The sequence below is a fragment of the Mustela lutreola genome, chromosome 2, assembly GCF_030435805.1.
Source record: "Mustela lutreola isolate mMusLut2 chromosome 2, mMusLut2.pri, whole genome shotgun sequence".
Classification (NCBI taxonomy): Eukaryota; Metazoa; Chordata; class Mammalia; order Carnivora; family Mustelidae; genus Mustela; species Mustela lutreola.
Window position 1 is genome coordinate 192,857,921 of NC_081291.1, and position 18,274 is coordinate 192,876,194.

Below are 18,274 nucleotides of genomic sequence, written 5' to 3' on the forward strand. Positions count from 1 at the left end.
CAGCAGAAGTGGTCAAACGTTTTAGCCCAAGGGAAAAATATGAGGTGGCCATTGGTTTGAAGTTGTCCTTCTCCACTGAAGAAACCCTCAAAACAACTCTGATTTTTAACCTCTCTCTCGGTCTCTCTGTCTCTGTCTCTGTCTTTCACACATGCACATACATACATACATACACACGCACCCCACGTAGTCTGGCTGGCAGTGTGTTATTTTACTGATTTAGTGCTGATTATGGTCTTCACCAACTCCAGGCCAGAACTTTAAAAAATGAAGTTGATCTGCTTCAAGACTATATCCTCAAATGTAGTCTTGACATTAAGACAAATGATACTATTAGCAAAGGGTTTGGAATTTTTATTTTTTATTACTATTTCAATAAGGAAGGGCATTTTTAATATTCCTTTGTAACTCTAATACAAGAGGCACTTACATTCCAAAGGAGTTTTTGATTATCTAGAAAAATAATTTCACGTGGGCTTAAATTAAACATTCTAGATATTTCAAACTTTTTCAACAAAATAAAATCTTTGTGACTCATATGGAGAAAAACCCACTAAGAGTTAGGGAGTTCCAATTTGCATTTCATAGAAAGGCAAATGTTGTCTGTTATTAGATTACAACAGCATCAGATGTCCTTGTCAAAATTTAATATCATTTCCAAAAGGGTACAAAAAACCTAATAAACCATTTCCTTTTGGTGTAATAAAATGGTTCTACCATACAAATGTGAATAGCACAAATTCATTTTACTGGGGTTCTGCATAAGTACTATCGAAAATGAGTAGAAATTGGAAAAAAATGTGGGGAAGTAAAAGGACTAGAACAGGTGAGGAGAAAGAAAATACTCGATGTTAATAATAGCAATATATATTGGAACAGAAGGGTGAAGGTCATTTTACTGGGCAGCTGTAGAATACTCGAGGAAGCTGGTCCAATAACAGAGGTTTTGAAAGTAAAGGAAGATTGATTGTTCAACAGTGTTTCTGCATCTGGCCTCCTTGATTTCAAACATTTCCAGATTGTTATTCAAGATTGCAACTGGGCAAACTCTGTACTCAAGTTCGCAATTAGGAAAACACAAACACACAGCAAAAACATACATTAAAAGAAATTATAAGTTTGAAGTATTCTGAAGAAAGAATGCTAAATGTTGAGTTGCACGTGTGTGTATATGTCTGTGTGTGTTTTCTCTAGTCACTGTAACTGTGGCTTATGCTCTAACATTGTAAGTATTATCTTTAAACTTACCACTAGGAATTATGACACCCCATCAAAGTGGGCCATTCAGAAAAGAATAAAAAATGAGGTCATTCCAAAGGATTTCCTTAATTTCAGAAGTGGAGTAATAATAATAGTAAATTATAAGTATCAGGGGAATATACTTCTAGGACTTTTAAACCTTTCACTAGGAAAAAGGAAATGGTGTTTTTTTCCTATTATTATCAGGTGCAAAACTTGAAAATTGAGGAAGAAAGAGTTTTTTTTACTTTCAGTGAAAAATACTTAGAAATCTTAAAAACAAATTAATTTAATATGTCATATAGAGCTAGCTGAATGTTTAAAAATAAGTGTTTATGTTCTATCATCTTACTTAGACACACACACAAAATAAACAATTGGGTGTTCCTTTGTTTCATGTTGAATGACCAAGGTGTTCTCATTTATGTCCATCTGAGTTCAATTTAAATCAACAATGTGTATAAAATGTGACTTACAGAAGAGACAAAATAACTGCAAAGAGATGTAGAAGCCACTACCCTGGGAGTTGTCCCTTAAGTCAACAAAATAGAAACATTTATATCTTACTATGTATAATTTACTTTCCCTTACTTTTGAAATTAGCACATAGGATGAAGTGAGGAGCACCAGGATAAAAACTAGTGAGGGCTGGTAGGTGAGAGAAGACTGAAATAGGTAAAAAAGAGAAATGAACAGGATTATGGGTCATAAACCCAGGAATAAGATATTTTAACACGAAATTTTGGTGGTATCACTTTCATGATATTTAAAGAAGAGGAACCATCTGGAAGATAGGGTTAACTCTTTAGTCTTTGTGTTTCTCATATCTCTAGAGCCTGTAAAACACACTTGTGAATGGAAATGCAAATGACTTCTGTGTTCTTTCAATATATTTGTGATAGCATTTTTCAATATCTTCATCAACATGGGCATACACCATGACAGAAGTAAAGGAGAATCACAGAGTATGCATATGTCGGGGAATGACTAGGGACTTTGCTTCATGGGCCATCTGTGACTCAAACTATTCTTGTTACCCAGGCAATCGCCAAAGCAGAGAGATTGATTGGTTATGCTATCAGATTGAATGTCAGTATGCTAGACACAGGGCGGAGGATACATCTGCATCCAGGAAGAGCAAAACTACATGAGTTCAAAATACTTCCAAACCTAGAATTTTTTATGTAAATAATTTAATTCAGATGTTGAACTAGTCATATATATATATATATATATATATATCCTCTTCAACATTGAAGAATTTAGTGTTACAGTTTACATGATGTCATAATCCTGAATTTTTATGAGATTGAGTGACTCGTGCTCTGGAAATCTTCCTGAAATTGGCATGCAAAGGGACATATATGGATGGTGATGTCACTACATGCATACAAAACATGATGGAGAAATGTTTGGAAAAATAACATATGTCTTATGTTCATTGCGATTGAACTTTATGTAGCAGAGTATAAAGTGGTTTATAACCATCTTTAAAAGCCATGTGGATTTGAAAAATAATACAGCGCATAATGGAGTCCTTTTGTTTATCTGGAATTTATAAAATGAAGATCAACTGTAATTATTTTCTGTTTACATATGAGTTGTGGTGTTATTAGTCTAATTACACTATAAATATATATATTTATTTATTCAAATATATATAATGTACGTGTGTGTGTGTGTGCATTGTGATGTCACACTTCTTCTTCAGACAGCCTTTGGAAAGCCCCTCACAATTTTAAAATCCTCTCCTTTCTTATACCTCTATCCTGTTTCCCCACAGTTCCAGAACAAACACATAGGAGTGTACATTCAGATGAATAATTGAGATCAGTGTGCAAGGCATTTTCCCAGGAGTATAAATAAGTTTCCAGTCTTTTGCTGTTGTATCTTATTTTCCTCTGCTTCTGTGTAGCATTTAATAGGGGGGGAAAGTTAACATCGTTTAGTGGAATTGAGTATAACTGTATCTCCATGAACTATTCCTTCAAAGTGTGAATAAAGTGAAGAAAATGATTGGACATTTGGAGGAAAGTGTCATTGGGAAGGAAGGAACTTTTATTTTGGGGAGTGTTTATTGATTCAGCATTCACATTTGATTCTCTTGCTTATATTTTAGGGACATCACCTTTATAGTAAAGTATCAATGACTTCCAAATTTATAAATAGCTGACATTGAATTCACTTGCAAGAATTATCCCCTGATAATGCAGTGAAATGGGGATATATCCACCCATTTTGTCATATTTCTTCATCATGTCTCATCTTTTCTTTCCTTTTTTTGTCCTTAATTGCTTTTTTAAATTTCATGAAGCCACATTTCCCATTGTTAATATCTTACATGTAAACTATTATGAATAATGAACTTTGAACATATTTACCTGTTTCTCTCAAAGATCTGGTATATTAAGTTTAAAGTATCTGGCTTCTTAGAATTGTCTGCCTTATATGTGTTAGGTTATTGAGGCATACAAGGCTATAATGGTCTTTGCAAAATATTACCCAATTTCCTGCATCCTCTCCCTTAGGATGAATTGCACAAAATGTCTGCAGGGCTAAGGAAAAATCTGGGGCTTTGATATGTTTTCTTGGCCCTGCTTCCTTTTGTACTGGTCAGTTTCCCTGAATGGTCCCATGATCAAGACTTCTTTTATGCCTCTGGGTACCACACAAGACGGGACCATGGAAGACCAGATAACATTCCTTGCATTACTAATTTTAGACCCAGGTTGAGTGTATGATTAAAATGAGACACTAGTATTTTTAGTTTAAAGGGCTATTCATTGTGAAGTAACTCTACAACCTTTGGCCTATTTAGTAATGCTTTGGGAAATTACAGTTATATTCAGGTGCAGACAATTTGTTAAGGAAAACACTGCAGAGGTTGATTTGCTTTCCGCAATTTCGCATTCTTCCATGGGGGTTACAGATCTTAAGTCAAGTGAGTGTGAGATTTAATAACTCTTCTCCCCCTTGCTGTTTTTTTAATAGCTAAAATATTACCTTTAATCAGTTAGCCATACATAGACTTTTGAATAATGCTTTTGAATAACATGTTGATTTATAAATCATAGGGAATGTGAAAATATAATTTTCTGTATGTTCAGTTATTCAACACTACCTAATGTAATTATCTAAAAATCAAATGAACTAATGAAACCAGCTTTATAGATATAAGTAAGCATAGAGATTTTTTTTAAAAATTGGGAATAACATAAAACAAACTTACATGGTAAAATATGTGAATAGGGTTCTTTTTTCAGCCTTGTTTTTTCACCTGTTCTAAATGTTTTGAATAATTAAATTTAGAAGTTGTATTTTATTCCCCTTTTCCATAGTTTCACTTTATTATCACCTTATTTCTATTACATGTGAAGATTCATGAACTTAGATGATTAATCAATAGCTGTAGTTTTGCACTTGTTTTAGACACAGTCTCTCTTCAATCAAATATAGAAATTCTTCTAGGTATAGCTGCACTGTTTCTAGCCTTTGTTAATTTTCACTCGGCTTGGCAGTATTTTTATACCAATTTTTAATATTTTCTATGTAAAAATTGTACTTTTAAAACTTACCACTATTTTCTCAATTCACCTTTATGGGGTAACTATTTTAGAACACTTACCAAAATTGAGACCCAGGTTTATATTGTACACTACGAAGTATTTTTTACTAGAAGGGATACATGAACCCCAGTATTTATATAGCATTATCAACAATAGCCAAATTATGGAAAAAGTCCAAATGTCCAACAGCTGATGAATGGATAAAGAAGATGTGGTATATATATAGTTTATCTAGGACATCCACACACATACACACACACATAGAATATTTCTCAGCCATTAAAAAAAAGAATGAAATCTTGCCATTTGCAATGACATGGATGGAGCTAGAGTATATTATGCTAAGCAAAACAAGGCAGTCAGAGAAAGACAAATACTGTGAGATTTCACTCATATGTGGAATTAAAAAAAAACAAAACAGATGAACATAGGGGAAAGGGAAAAAAAGGAGAGAGAGGCAAACCATAAGAGACTCTTTCCTGTAGAGAACAAACTGAGGGTTGACAGAGGGGAGGTAGATCGGGGGATGGGCTGCATGAGTGACGGGGATTAAGGAGGGCACTTGTGATGCGCACTGGGTGTTGTATATAAGTGATGAATCACTAAATTCTATGCCTGAATCCAATATTATACTATGTTAACTAACTAGAATTCAAATAAAAACTTAAAACAAAGATTTTTTTTAAAAGATGTAATTATTTAAAATAACATTTATTTATTATTTTAAAAATGATTCTTTTAAATAATAAAGAATAGTTTCTCAGTAATTCACCTGTGGTCTATAGAGGGTAAATAAGAAATATTTTATATTATCATATAACCTTAGAGCAATGATTATTTATGCCAAGAAGAAATAGAAACATATGTTGAACATTTATTTATACTCTTCTACTTCTTCCACTAATCTCAGGCCTTCAGTTAATCACAAATGGGAAAATAAATTGCCTTCACAGATTTAGAGCAGCAAGTTGACTACATTCAAGAAAAATATTCCCAATTTGACTGTGTGTGTGGGGGGGTGTGTGTGTGTGTGTTGGTGGATATATCACATAAAAAAAACCATCTTTGGAGCAGAATGCCTCTTTGATAACTTCAGAGCATAGCCTCGTTAATAACTCACAGTAAATGGATAAGTGTGGACCCTCCTAGATCCCCATTCTTTTCAAAGTGAGAAGAATGTCTCCTCAGAAGTTGCAGATTGAATGGGAACTATGGGAGAGACTAAAAGAACAGTTGTCAAAGTTTCTTAAATTATAAAACTAAATCTCCATCTTACCCCTAAAGTAATTGGATTGGACCTGAAAACATGTAATAAATACAGAACTCTATTGTTTCATTTTTTTATTTTTTATTTTTTGTTTTATAAAATTATTTAATGAGTAAGAATTTTGGAGCTGTAAAGGATATTTACCTTGGGATAAGAGAAGAGTCATGTTCTTTTTTTTTTTTTTTTTTTTTTTTTTTTTTCAGCGTAACAGAATTCATTGTTTATGCACCACACACAGTGCTCCATGCAATATGTGTCCTCCATAATACCTACCACCTGTCTCCCCCAACCTCCCACCCCCCCACCCTTTAAAAACCCTTAGATTGTTTTTCAGAGTCCATAGTCTCTGATGGTTCATCTCCCCTTCCAATTTCCCTCAACTCCCTTCTCCTCTCCATCTCCCAATGTCCTCCATGTTATTTGTTATGCTCCACAAATAAGTGAAACCATATGATAATTGACTCTCTCTGCTTGACTTATTTCACTCAGCATAATCTCTTACAGTCCCATCCATGTTGCTACAAAAGTTGGGTATTCATCCTTTCTGATGGAGGCATAATACTCCATAGTGTATATGGACCACATCTTCCTTATCCATTTGTCCGTTAAAGGGCATCTTGGTTCTTTCCACAGTTTGGCAACCGTGACCATTGCTGCTATAAACATTGGGGTACAGATGGCCCTTCTTTTCACTACATCTGTATCTTTGGGGTAAATACCCAGTAGTGCAATTGCAGGGTCATAGGGAAGCTCTATTTTTAATTTCTAAAGGAATCTCCACACTGTTCTCCAAAGTGCCTGCACTAACTTGCATTCCCACCAACAGTGTAAGAGGGTCCCCCTTTCTCCACATCCCCTCCAACACATGTTGTTTCCTGTCTTGCTAATTTTGGCCATTCTAACTGGTGTAAGGTGGTATCTCAATGTGGTTTTAATTTGAATCTCCCTGATGGCTAGTGATGATGAACATTTTTTCATGTGTCTGACAGCCATTTGTATGTCTTCATTGGAGAAGTGTCTGTTCATGTCTTCTGCCCATTTTTTGACATGATTATCTGTTTTGTGTGTGTTGAGTTTGAGAAGTTCTTTATAGATCCTGGATATCCACCTTTTGTCTGTACTGTCATTTGCAAGTACCTTCTCCCCTTCCCTGGGGTTGCCTCTTTGTTGTGTTGACTGTTTCCTTTGCTGTGCAGAAGCTTTTGATCTTGATGAAGTCCCAAAAGTTCATTTTCGCTTTTGTTTCCTTTGCCTTTGGACACATATCTTGAAAGAAGTTGTTGTGGCTATGTTTCATTGAATCAACATTGTCAGGATTCTGAGCTGGAAGTGGATGAAAAAATATAGTACAGATTTTTGACAGTTTAAGGGATATAGACTTTGAAAACACTAACGGAGAATTATGGATGGGATGATTAAGGGATATACCAGCTAACTGGGTATGATGAGTTGTTTAAAATCATCGTAGAATTTACTCAAACATGGCACCAAGTTTATATAGGTCTTAATAGATACATGTTCAAGACTTCCCGTTTTTTAAAAAAATCCAATTTTCATAAGATCATTCCTGTTCCTTTCCATATTTGGATTTCCCTTTAGAAATAATGCTAAAATATTACAATTATTCTGGACTATCTCACATGTATAGAACTATATTTTTTGAAATGGTAGGGTCACCTGGGTGGCTTAGTCGATTTAGCATCTGACTTTGGTTCAGGTCATGGTTTTAGGGTCCTTCTGCTCAGTGGGGAGTCTTCGCCCTCTGCTCCTCACCCCCACCCCACCCCCACCAGCACTAGTGCTCACTCTCTCTCTTGCTCTCTCTCTCCCAAATAAAATCTTTTTTTTTTTTTAGTTGTATTTTTTTAAATTATTTTTTTATTTTTTATAAACATATATTTTTATCCCCAGGGGTACAGGTCTGTGAACCACCAGGTTTACACACTTCACAGCACTCACCAAAGCACATACCCTCCCCAATGTCCATAATCCCACCCCCTTCTCCCAAACCCCCTCCCCCCAGCAACCCTCAGTTTGTTTTGTGAGATTAAGAGTCACTTATGGTTTGTCTCCCTCCCAATCCCATCTTGTTTCATTTATTCTTATAAAATCTTTTAAAATAGAAATTGTAGTTATTAGTTGACCACTCTTCACTTTTCAGTGCTATCATATCTTCTTTTGCTCAGGGATGCTCTCTATGGTTTTAAATTATGGAAAGACCATTGATCATAGTGCAAAAGGTCTGCATTTGAGCCAGGGTTCTTCCTCTTGCTAGCTGAGTTAATATATCCCCTTGTCTGCTATCCATATTCTCTGGAGGCACAGCCGAAACTCAGTGTGTCTAAAATTGTCCTCATCTTTCTTAAGTCCAAATCTCAGTTAATAGTAAAACATCCATCTAATTCTGCCAGCCAGAAGCCTACGACCTGTAGACTTCTCAGTCTCCCTCGTCCCATATACCCAATCAGTCAAGAGGTCTAAATATTTTACCTTCTAAATATTTTTCAAATTCATTCCATATCTCCCACTACTGTCACGTCTCTTATCCAGGCTCTCATCACATCTTTCTGGACATTGTTCTTACTATTTCCCACCATGAAGGTTTTGTGAGAGCAGCATCTTATCTGTCTCATTCACTTAGATCAGTCACTGGTACAAAGAAAAAATCTTGTTTGAATGAATAATTGGATAGATAGAGAAGAGGTTCTATTTTTGGTGCTCACACACAACTTGTTCATTCTGTATTCTTTATCTTGAATGTCCTTTTCTCTTTTCTTCACCTTTATACTACCTTCAAAACTTAGTTAAGATTTCATCGCCCACCGAATGCTCTCCCTAAATAACTATGTTGTACTAAGTGTCCGTGTTCCCCGTAGCACCCTGTGATTATCTTATCTTAGCAAGTACCACATTTTATTCAATTTCTGACTTCATTTGTCCGTTCTACTTTTAGACCAATAACTCATGGAAAACATTCCTGTTCACTTTTGAATTCCAGTTCTAGTGCAGAGTCAAACACATATTTAGTGTTCAGTGTTTTTTGAACAAATAATGGACAAATGAATGGTTATAAAAAAAACACTAATGTTTATTCTGTTGCCTACAATACTACCACTCACATAAAAATATACTTTAAGCTATTTAACTAAATTGGCTTGAGCCATATTCCTATGAGCATCTTCTTGGACATTTCCAAGGCTCAGTTTTCTCATCTACAAAATAAGGTGTTTGCTTCCTCCCATAACTGCACAAAGTCATCTGCATAAATGAAGGGTTGTAATAACTTTTTCCTCGATGGTGGAGAGTTGGACAGATCCAGTTATTATCAATTTAAATGGAATGCAAAGCAGTATAAGATATTCGTTAACAATATTCTTGACTAAATAAAGGAAAATTAAGTCCAATTAATTGGAACATCACAATGCAAACTCCCACCTGTTCCACAGAATTTTTTCCAGCCTTACATTATTTTTCATAATCACCTCATTTATTGAATTTTTAAATGTATCCTAATTTGAGGAAAAAAGATGAGCAAGTATTTCTGTCACCTGATATAACATAAATGAAATGGAAAAAATATGTCAACAAAATAAATATATTTTATTTACTTATTTATTATTTTTTTAGATCTGTTGATTTATTTGAGGAGGGGAGGAGCAGAGAGAGAGAAGGGAGAGAAACCCGAGCAGGCTCCACTCTGAGCACAGAGCCTGACACGGGGCTCGATCCTGAGATCATGGACCTGAGCTGAAACCAAGAGTTGCCACTTAACTGACTCTGCCACCTAGGCATCCCCAAAGAAGTACATTTTAATTTTCAAATACATATGCTGCTTTTAAGGAATTTCTCATAACTTCCATATTAGTCCCCAAACAGAAGTCATGTATTTTACCTAATCAAAGCTTTACTACTCCAGAAGAACATATCCAATAGCACCAATTTTAGCCTTTTAAACACAGAAACTTGATGTTTACCTATTGCCTTAGCATCTATTTTAGGAAAGAGTGCCTAACTAGAGATTTTGTGTTTATAAGCTATTGTCTGATATATCACTTTTGTGAGTTGGAAATTTGTCTGAGATAACAATTCAAAATTCAGATCAAAATGAAAGGATAGTGAGTATAATGTTAAAATATAAGGAAATCTTACCTATTTCCACATTCATCCTAGTTTAAAATCATGAGTCCTTGCCCCTGAACAGCTGTAGTTCAATAGACATATTTTATCTGGTTTCTCTGTCCTGTGGGTCTTGAAAATAAATAACAAGAGCTTTTCTACTAAGTTGTGTATGTGCTACCTTTGATGTATTATAATTTAACATGTAGGTATAGATTTTGCACAATCTGGAAATCAAGTAATCACAGAATTACACTCACAGCTCTCAATGTCTTTCTCATTAGCTAATGACTATTGGATACAAGGATTCTCTACAAACTAGTGTCCCCCTGTCTGCAGTTTTGCTTTCTGGTGGTTTCCTTTACGCAGGATCAACCCTGATCTGGAAGCAGATCCGTGATCCTTCTGATGAAAGGTCAGAAGATCAGTAGTAGTGTAAGGCAATGTCACAATGCCAGTGTCATTCATCCGACTTCATCTCATCACGTAGGCATTTTATTATCTCATATCATCACAAGAAGAAGGGTGAATGCAGTCCAAGAAGATATTTGAGAGAGAAATACCACATTCATATAACTTTTACTATGGTGAATACTTATAATATTTTTTTCTATTTCATTAGTTTTGTTTTAAATTTCTTAATGGGCATAACTTACGCACATTACCATCGGTATGTTCCTATAGGAAAAAGAGCACATATTCAGTACTATTTGCAGTTTCTTTCTTTTTAAATTAACATATAATGTATTATTTGTTTCAGGAGTACAGGTCTGTGAATCATCAGTCTTACACATTTCACAGCACTCACCATAGCGCATACCTTCCCAAGTGTCCATCACCCAGCCACCCTCTCCCTTTCCCCCCCTACCCCCCAGCAACCCTCAGTTTGTTTCCTGAGATTAGGAGTCGCTTATGGTTTGTCTCCCTCCCGGTCCCATCTTCTTTCATTTCTCCCTCCCTAACCCCCACAACCTCCCACCCTGCCTCTCAAATTCCTCATATCAGAGAGATTATATGATAATCGTCTTTGCTCTGATTGACTTCTTTCGCTTAGCATAATACCCTCTAGTTCCATCCACATCATTGCAAATAACAAGATTTGGGGGTTTTGATGGATGCATAGTATTCCATAGTGTGTGTGTGTGTATGTACCATAATTTCTTTATCCATTCATCTGTTGATGGACACCTAGATTCTTGCCATGGTTTGGCTATCAGGCATCCACTGGGATCCTGGAACATACTTCCTCCAGATAAGGGGAACTACCCTATTCCAAGAGTTCTATCTTTACTGTTCTGTATTACAAATCTTACTTATTGATGTTCATAATACTTTTCTCCTCTTTTCCAAGTACATATTAAAGTGCTCAGTTTTTTTTTTTTAGACCTAAGTGATAGCTTTTTCTCCAAACTTTTATTTAAATTCCAGTTAGTTAATATACAGTGTAATATTAATGTCAGGTCTCGAATTTAGGGATTCAACACTTACATACAACACCTTGTGCTCACCACAAATGTCCTCCTTAATCCCCATCACCTACCTAATCCATCCCCCTACCCACCTCCCTTCAGTATTTTTTTTTAAGATTTTATTTATTTATTTGACAGACAGAGATCACAAGTAGGCAGAGAGGCAGGCAGAGAGAGAGGAGGAAGCAGGCTCCCTGCTGAGCAGAGAGCCCGATGCAGGACTTGATCCCAGGACCCTGAGATCATGACCTGACCGAAGGCAGCAGCTTAACCCACTGAACCACCCAGGTGCCCCCTTCAGTATTTTTTTAATGCTGATATAACTTGCCCCCTTTTTTTTTTTTTAAGATTCTATTTATTTGAGTCAGAGAGACAGCATGCTACAGAGAGAACATGAGCCGGGGGAGGGGCAGAGAGAGAGGGAGAAGCAGGCTCTCCACTGAGCAGGGAGTCCAACGAGGGGTTTGATCCCAGCACTCTGGGATCACAACCTGAGCCTAAGGCAGACACTGGACTAACTGAGCCACCCAGGTGCCCAGATACTTGTCCTTTAAAAAATAGAGTCTTATATTTGCTCCTATACTGCTTAAAATCTTGATTGCAGTTATAGGAGTATACAAAACTCTGACACTCATTTTTCTTTATAGAAATAGATAAATTTCCATGTCATCATTTTTACTTGATAATTTATTACAAAATCCATATTTCCAAATACACTGTAAAATAGGTTGTTTAATTTTTAAAATTTGCTTATTAAGGTTGTAAGTTGTACTTGTTATTTATTCATTCATTCAACAAATATTCATTTAATAACTCTAATGAGCCAGATGTTGTCACAAATGCTGGGAATCTTACATAAAGACGAGCTTTTCCAGGCCCAGATGAAACTAGTGGAAGAGGAGTAAAAGTCACACATACAAATGCACGTACCTGCGTGCACACAAACATGCATACATATGTGCACACGTGCGTATGTATGTATGTACGCACATGCACACACAGCGTCGTGATCTCACTGAGGAGGAAAGCACTGGTACTCCCAGGGGGTTAAGAAAGACTTTGCACTGGAGGCGATCAGTAACTTGAAGGCTCAGCCCGAGTTGGCCTGGCAGGAAAGAGAGGGAAGCCGTCATGCGCAGAGCAAAACGGAGCACTATACCTTTAAGAAGTAATGGTGGCCACCAGCAGTTTTCTTTTAAATGTCCTAATATTTTCCATTTGAAAAATGTATATAAGCCCATTTATTATGGCAAAGAACTTCAATCACCAGTTGGACTAATTTGTTTTGTCGGCTCTGTACCAAAGTCAGTGCAGGGTTAGCAACGAGGAAAAGAGGCTGTTCTCAGTGTTGAGTCGTGTGCGGTGGCACCAGTGATTGTGATGAATGGATATGAGGGGACTTGAAACATAAGAACAACCTTGACCGATTTGGTCCTATATTTGCTTCCTCGAAATAAATTTTGATAATAATTTGTTTACAAATGCTGAGCTTTCTTGAGAGATGAGGTGAAGAACGCATGGGCACACATTGAGTTACTTGCTTTGAAAAGACATTTACTTTCTTACCTTCCGCTAAATAATAAAATTGATCGGTTAATTGGCTACGGCATGATAATAGTATTTCTTCTGGATCTGAAACTCCGTTTTTCCTGTAGTTATTTCAGATGTTCATACGGAGTCATAATACAGCAGTAGGGATTTTCTTTTTAGATTAATCATAGTAGCTACTTGTAATTAAATCGTATTGTTTCTTTTGTGTGAAAGAATGAATACTTATGTAAAATAAATAGTATTGCAGGACATCAGAGTTCAGAAAACATCTTTTAACCTTTGTCCAGCCCCCGATCACCCTCTTGCTGCATTGTGGCAAGAAACAATCCGAGGAATTCAGAGGGGAGGGTATGAGGGGAGGCAGTAACAGGGTGGTGGGTATTGAGGAGAGCACCTGCGGGGTGTTATAGGTAACAATGAGTCATTGAACGCTACATCAAAAATCAATGCTGTACTATACAGTGGCTAACTGAACGTAATTTTAAAAATTAAAGGAAAAAAAAGATTGATAGAAACAGATCCAAGTACACCAATTAGAAATGGCTCAAACTTACTGGCTTAACCAGAGGTCAGAAATGGCAGTCCTGTGGCAAAATCCGGCTGGCAGACGCATTTTGTTTTGCCTGAGATATTTATGAATGGGAAGAAAACAAAAGCCAGAATTCAACAGGTGGAAGATTTGAAGCTAAAATTCTGATTTCTGGATTCTCTTGCAACATGGAAAGATCTAATGGCTCTGGCCTTCATGGCAAAGATTCAGGTGAAGCAAGGTAAAAAAATAAATAAATAAAAACAAAACCACCTGCCCTGCTTTTCAGCATTGCATACCTCTTAAGTTTTCCTTAGTTTTTATGGGGCCACTCCCCAAATTTACCTCATATATTTATTTATTTGGAATTTTTGACACTTTTCTTCATGTTAAAGTCATAAATACTGACAAGTATATTCTTTCCCTGTGGGGCACCTGGGTAGCTCAGCCAGTGAAGCATCCACTGAAGCCTTCCCCTCAGGTCATGATCCCAAGGTCCTGAGATCAAGCCTCACATGGGGCTCCCTGCTCAGTGGGGAGCCAGCTTCTCCCTCTTTCTCTGCCTGCTGCTTCCCCTGCTTTTGTTCTCTCTCTGTCAAATAAATAAAATATTTTTTTAAAGTATATTCTCTCCCCAGGTGTACTAATTGAAGATCCCATTGTTACTAGCACTAAAAGCATATATTTATGCCACAATTTAATATGCTAAAATCCTCTTATAAAATAAAACGAAAGGGAAAAACCCGTCTCCTAACTTTTTGATCACAAAATCATGTCTGTGTGTAGGTGACACATGCTTTTTTTTTTTTTAAATAAAGATTTTACTTATTTATATGACAGAGAGAGATCCTGTAGGCAGAGACAGGTTTGGGGTTGTGGGGGGAAGCAGGCTCCCTGCTGAGCAGAGAGCCGGATGCAGGGCTCAATCCCAGGACCCTGGGATCATGACCTGAGCAGAAGGCAAAGGCTTTAACCCACTGAGCCACCCAGGCACCCTGGTGACATGTGCTTTTAACCTGTCCAAATCTCCCAAGCAGCATTCTGGGTTCTTGCCCTGGGAGGTGACTTGTTAACCTGCAGGCAGCAAAAAGGAAACTGCAATTTTCTAATGTTATCTTTGTAGCATAGGATGTTCCCTATCCTGATGTGTCAGACACTGTTTCTTCCCAGGCTCTTGATCTCAAGGGATTTTCAACTACTCTTCTAGAGAACAATTTGAATAACATTTTACCTGTATTGCTTGAAATAGTAAATACTGCAGTAATGTCCTGAATCTCATTTGTAAAGAAGCTGGAGACACAGAATATAGGATGTTTTGGGTGGAAATGGCTTCTTCCCTTGCTGTTTATGGGAATTGTTTTGATCTTGAGTGTTTTGCCAGAGTAAACACATCTGCAGCTCATATTCCACAGCATCTCAGGGAAGAACAGTCTCAAATTTTGTTGAAATACAGTGCTAATTACATTTTTAGCTTCCATGTGGTCCTTAGAGATTTCACAGACCTGTTTTTAGTTTATAGCCAAATCTTGAAGCTCCTCTTTAATAAACTGGAGAGGTACGAAGAGTGGACCCAAATAAATGTATGAGAAGCCAGTGGTCTCAGAGCCATTACATTATTGACATTAATCCTCATCAGTGAAATCATTCTAATTCAATTGGGTTGCTAGCTCTACATATATTTCTTCCTTTTGTCTCCAAACAGTAAATCTTCTTTGTGGCCGTATTACACAAAGGCCATGAGGAGGAAAGTGGCAAAGTAGTGATATAGTATAAGTAAAATTAATCTCATTCATTCATTAAGATATTAGGTGGACTCTGAGATAGACACTATGCTATACACTTGAAGTACCTAAGACAGATGTGACACTGATATTGTCCCCCAGGAAACCCAGTATAATCTGGGGTAACTTCTTATATTATTTTCTTTTATATTTTTATATCATAGAATCTGAATAAATATATAAATAAAAAGAATAAAAACAAAGGCCAGAAAAGTTAAATACCGCAAACACACATATTTGAAAGTTGACTGTAGATGTTAGTCTATTTTGACACACAGTTGCTTTCTTTAGTTGAAAGAAAAATTCATCTCCTACTGACTGTGAGTATTATTGAATAAATGCAATTCTCTTGAAGGTGGTCCGTGTTCTAGAGAAAAGGCTAGAAAAAATATTTTCGTTTGTATCTACAAAGATAAGGGTTCATGTTGTACCCCGATTTTTATTATGAAATATTTGAAATGCATAAAATGTTCAAAAGATAATATACCAGGCATTTGTATAAGCATGGACATTTAATGCTGGTATCCTGGAATTAGAATATATTGTTTTGACCCATACTCAGAATCTTTGTCAATAAATTGATTTCCCAGTGCAAAGGTGGTTGGAACAAGAATGGTGTAGGTGGTGTCAAGCAAGCAGAGTGAAACAAGGTTAGGAACCAAGGAATTGGGGAAATAGTGAGGCTATGTGATTGTCTAATGTCATCAAAAGAAAGTGGAATCAAGTGGCCAGTGCAAACCGGGATACACCACAGTTAATCACAACAAGAAAACACCTTGACCTTGAGTCAGGCATGAGCTTGAGACCAAAAGATAAATTTGAAATCAAAATGATATGTAAAATGAGAAGTGAAACTATACAACTCAAAACTATCAAGCAGGCTGATGTGACCATCCATATTATTAATATTTTCATTGAGTGGCACAGACAGGAGTAGAATATTACCCAATCAGTTAAATGCTAATGTTTTTCATTTTGAGATCTAGAAAAAAAAAAAAAACTTAGAACCTGTGAATATCGTTTTCAGTGCAACTTCAAACGTACGGCATTATTATTTGTTACTGTAGTAGGGGTGGATTTTGTTTGTTTAAATCCATATTTTTTGTATAAATGAAACCTGAAACATCCAAAGAACAAGAACATGATGACATGATGGCATTTATTTTGTGGTTTATTTCCAGTTAAGTGAAGGATGGCATTTCTTTCAGAGCTCATAACCACTGGAAAGGAACCGTGCTTCATAGTGTACCTGTGATCATTGTTCTTTGCACTCAATTATTTGGAAGAGAACTTGGCAAGGACTTTTTCTGGTTATTTTCCTTTTCAGTTCATGGGTAGTGAATGATTACAAATATATCATTCTCTTATTTTGATCCAAAATCTGATTTTTCCAAGCATCATGAATGACTCATACTTTGCTTAAATCCCTAAACAACAGATTGAAGGTCATCAGATTTCTGTTTCACTAATTTTAGTGTTCTTGTATCATGCCAAATAAGAACCAAAGTAAATAACACTGAGAATTATATTCAAAATAACAAACGCTTGTGGAAGGGTGATGAAATTACTGGAGTTGCTAGACTTTAAGAACAAGACTTAAGATGACCACAAGGAAGACCTGTGACAGAAACCTTCTAAAAGTCATACTACATGTAGTCAGCTAGACATTTTGCATTATGACTGTAAAAACTAAGAATAAAAGCTTCAAGTAGATTGGTTTCTCTCCATTCTTCATAAGTCTTTTCAGGGGAAGTTTTCAACAATCCAACTGTGGATTGGCAAAAACAAAAAGAAAGATGGAGTCAAAACATAAGAGTCTCATTGCCATCCTCTCCTGCCACATCAGCCTAGACCAGTTAACTCAACTCCTGCTTCTTTCTCAACCTTTGTAGCATGTTGGCCACTGAGTAAGACAGTAAAGTGTTACAAGATGTGGGACAATGTTAAAACTTTTGAAAACTTAGATTCATCATGCCTGGATCTAGGTCACTTTATTTTTAGAAGCCACTTCTGGAGTTCTGCTCTAGAACAAGCTCAACTCTGAGTATGGAGTGACAAGATGAGTTCAGAAGACATTCAAGATTGGACTCCTGCAAGCTGGACATAGGGTTACAGGTAGCAGAGAATACATTTTTATATATTCCTCTATTTTATATGTAGCCTTTCAGAACAGCAGAATCCTATAAAACCTTTTGTGGTGATGGAAATGTTTTATTGTAGCTTTCTAGCACTTGAAATATAGCTAGCATGACTGAGAAACTGATTTTTCAATTTTATTTTGTTTTCATAAATTTAAATTTAAATAGCCACATGTGGATAGTAACTGCCATTTCAGATAGTACTCTTTGATTATATAGAGTTCACATCTTTCTCTACCAACACCAAGAAGAATCAAATATGCAAACAAAAAGCATAAGGGAAAGGTAGAATGATGGGAGAAATTTGAAAATACATTAAAGCTCTATTTTTTCTATACAGCATGGGAGAGCAAGCTTCTAAATAGTTACTCTTTGTGTCAGTGTTTGGAAAGGATTTTTAAATGCTGAAATGTTGAGCCAAATAAGTGCAAAGTTTATACCCACTTAGATTAGTATAAAATGGATTGGGCACTGATTCAAACAGAAGGCTATGAAGCCAGTTAGGTGATGACTTCATGCAGCTGTAACCATCCATTGTCATTGGACACCAACCAAACAAGCCTACTCAGGGTTTGGGCATCAATTTATTTTATATCATATAACAATGTGCTTTAAGAT

The 18,274-nt window shown here is 36.3% G+C and overlaps 1 protein-coding gene across 4 annotated transcripts in view; it reads left to right on the plus strand.

Annotated features, from left to right (window-relative positions):
- ROBO1 (roundabout guidance receptor 1) overlaps positions 1-18,274 on the plus strand; it is a 1,177,330-nt gene that overhangs the window by 488,079 nt on the left and 670,977 nt on the right. The window lies entirely within an intron of this gene.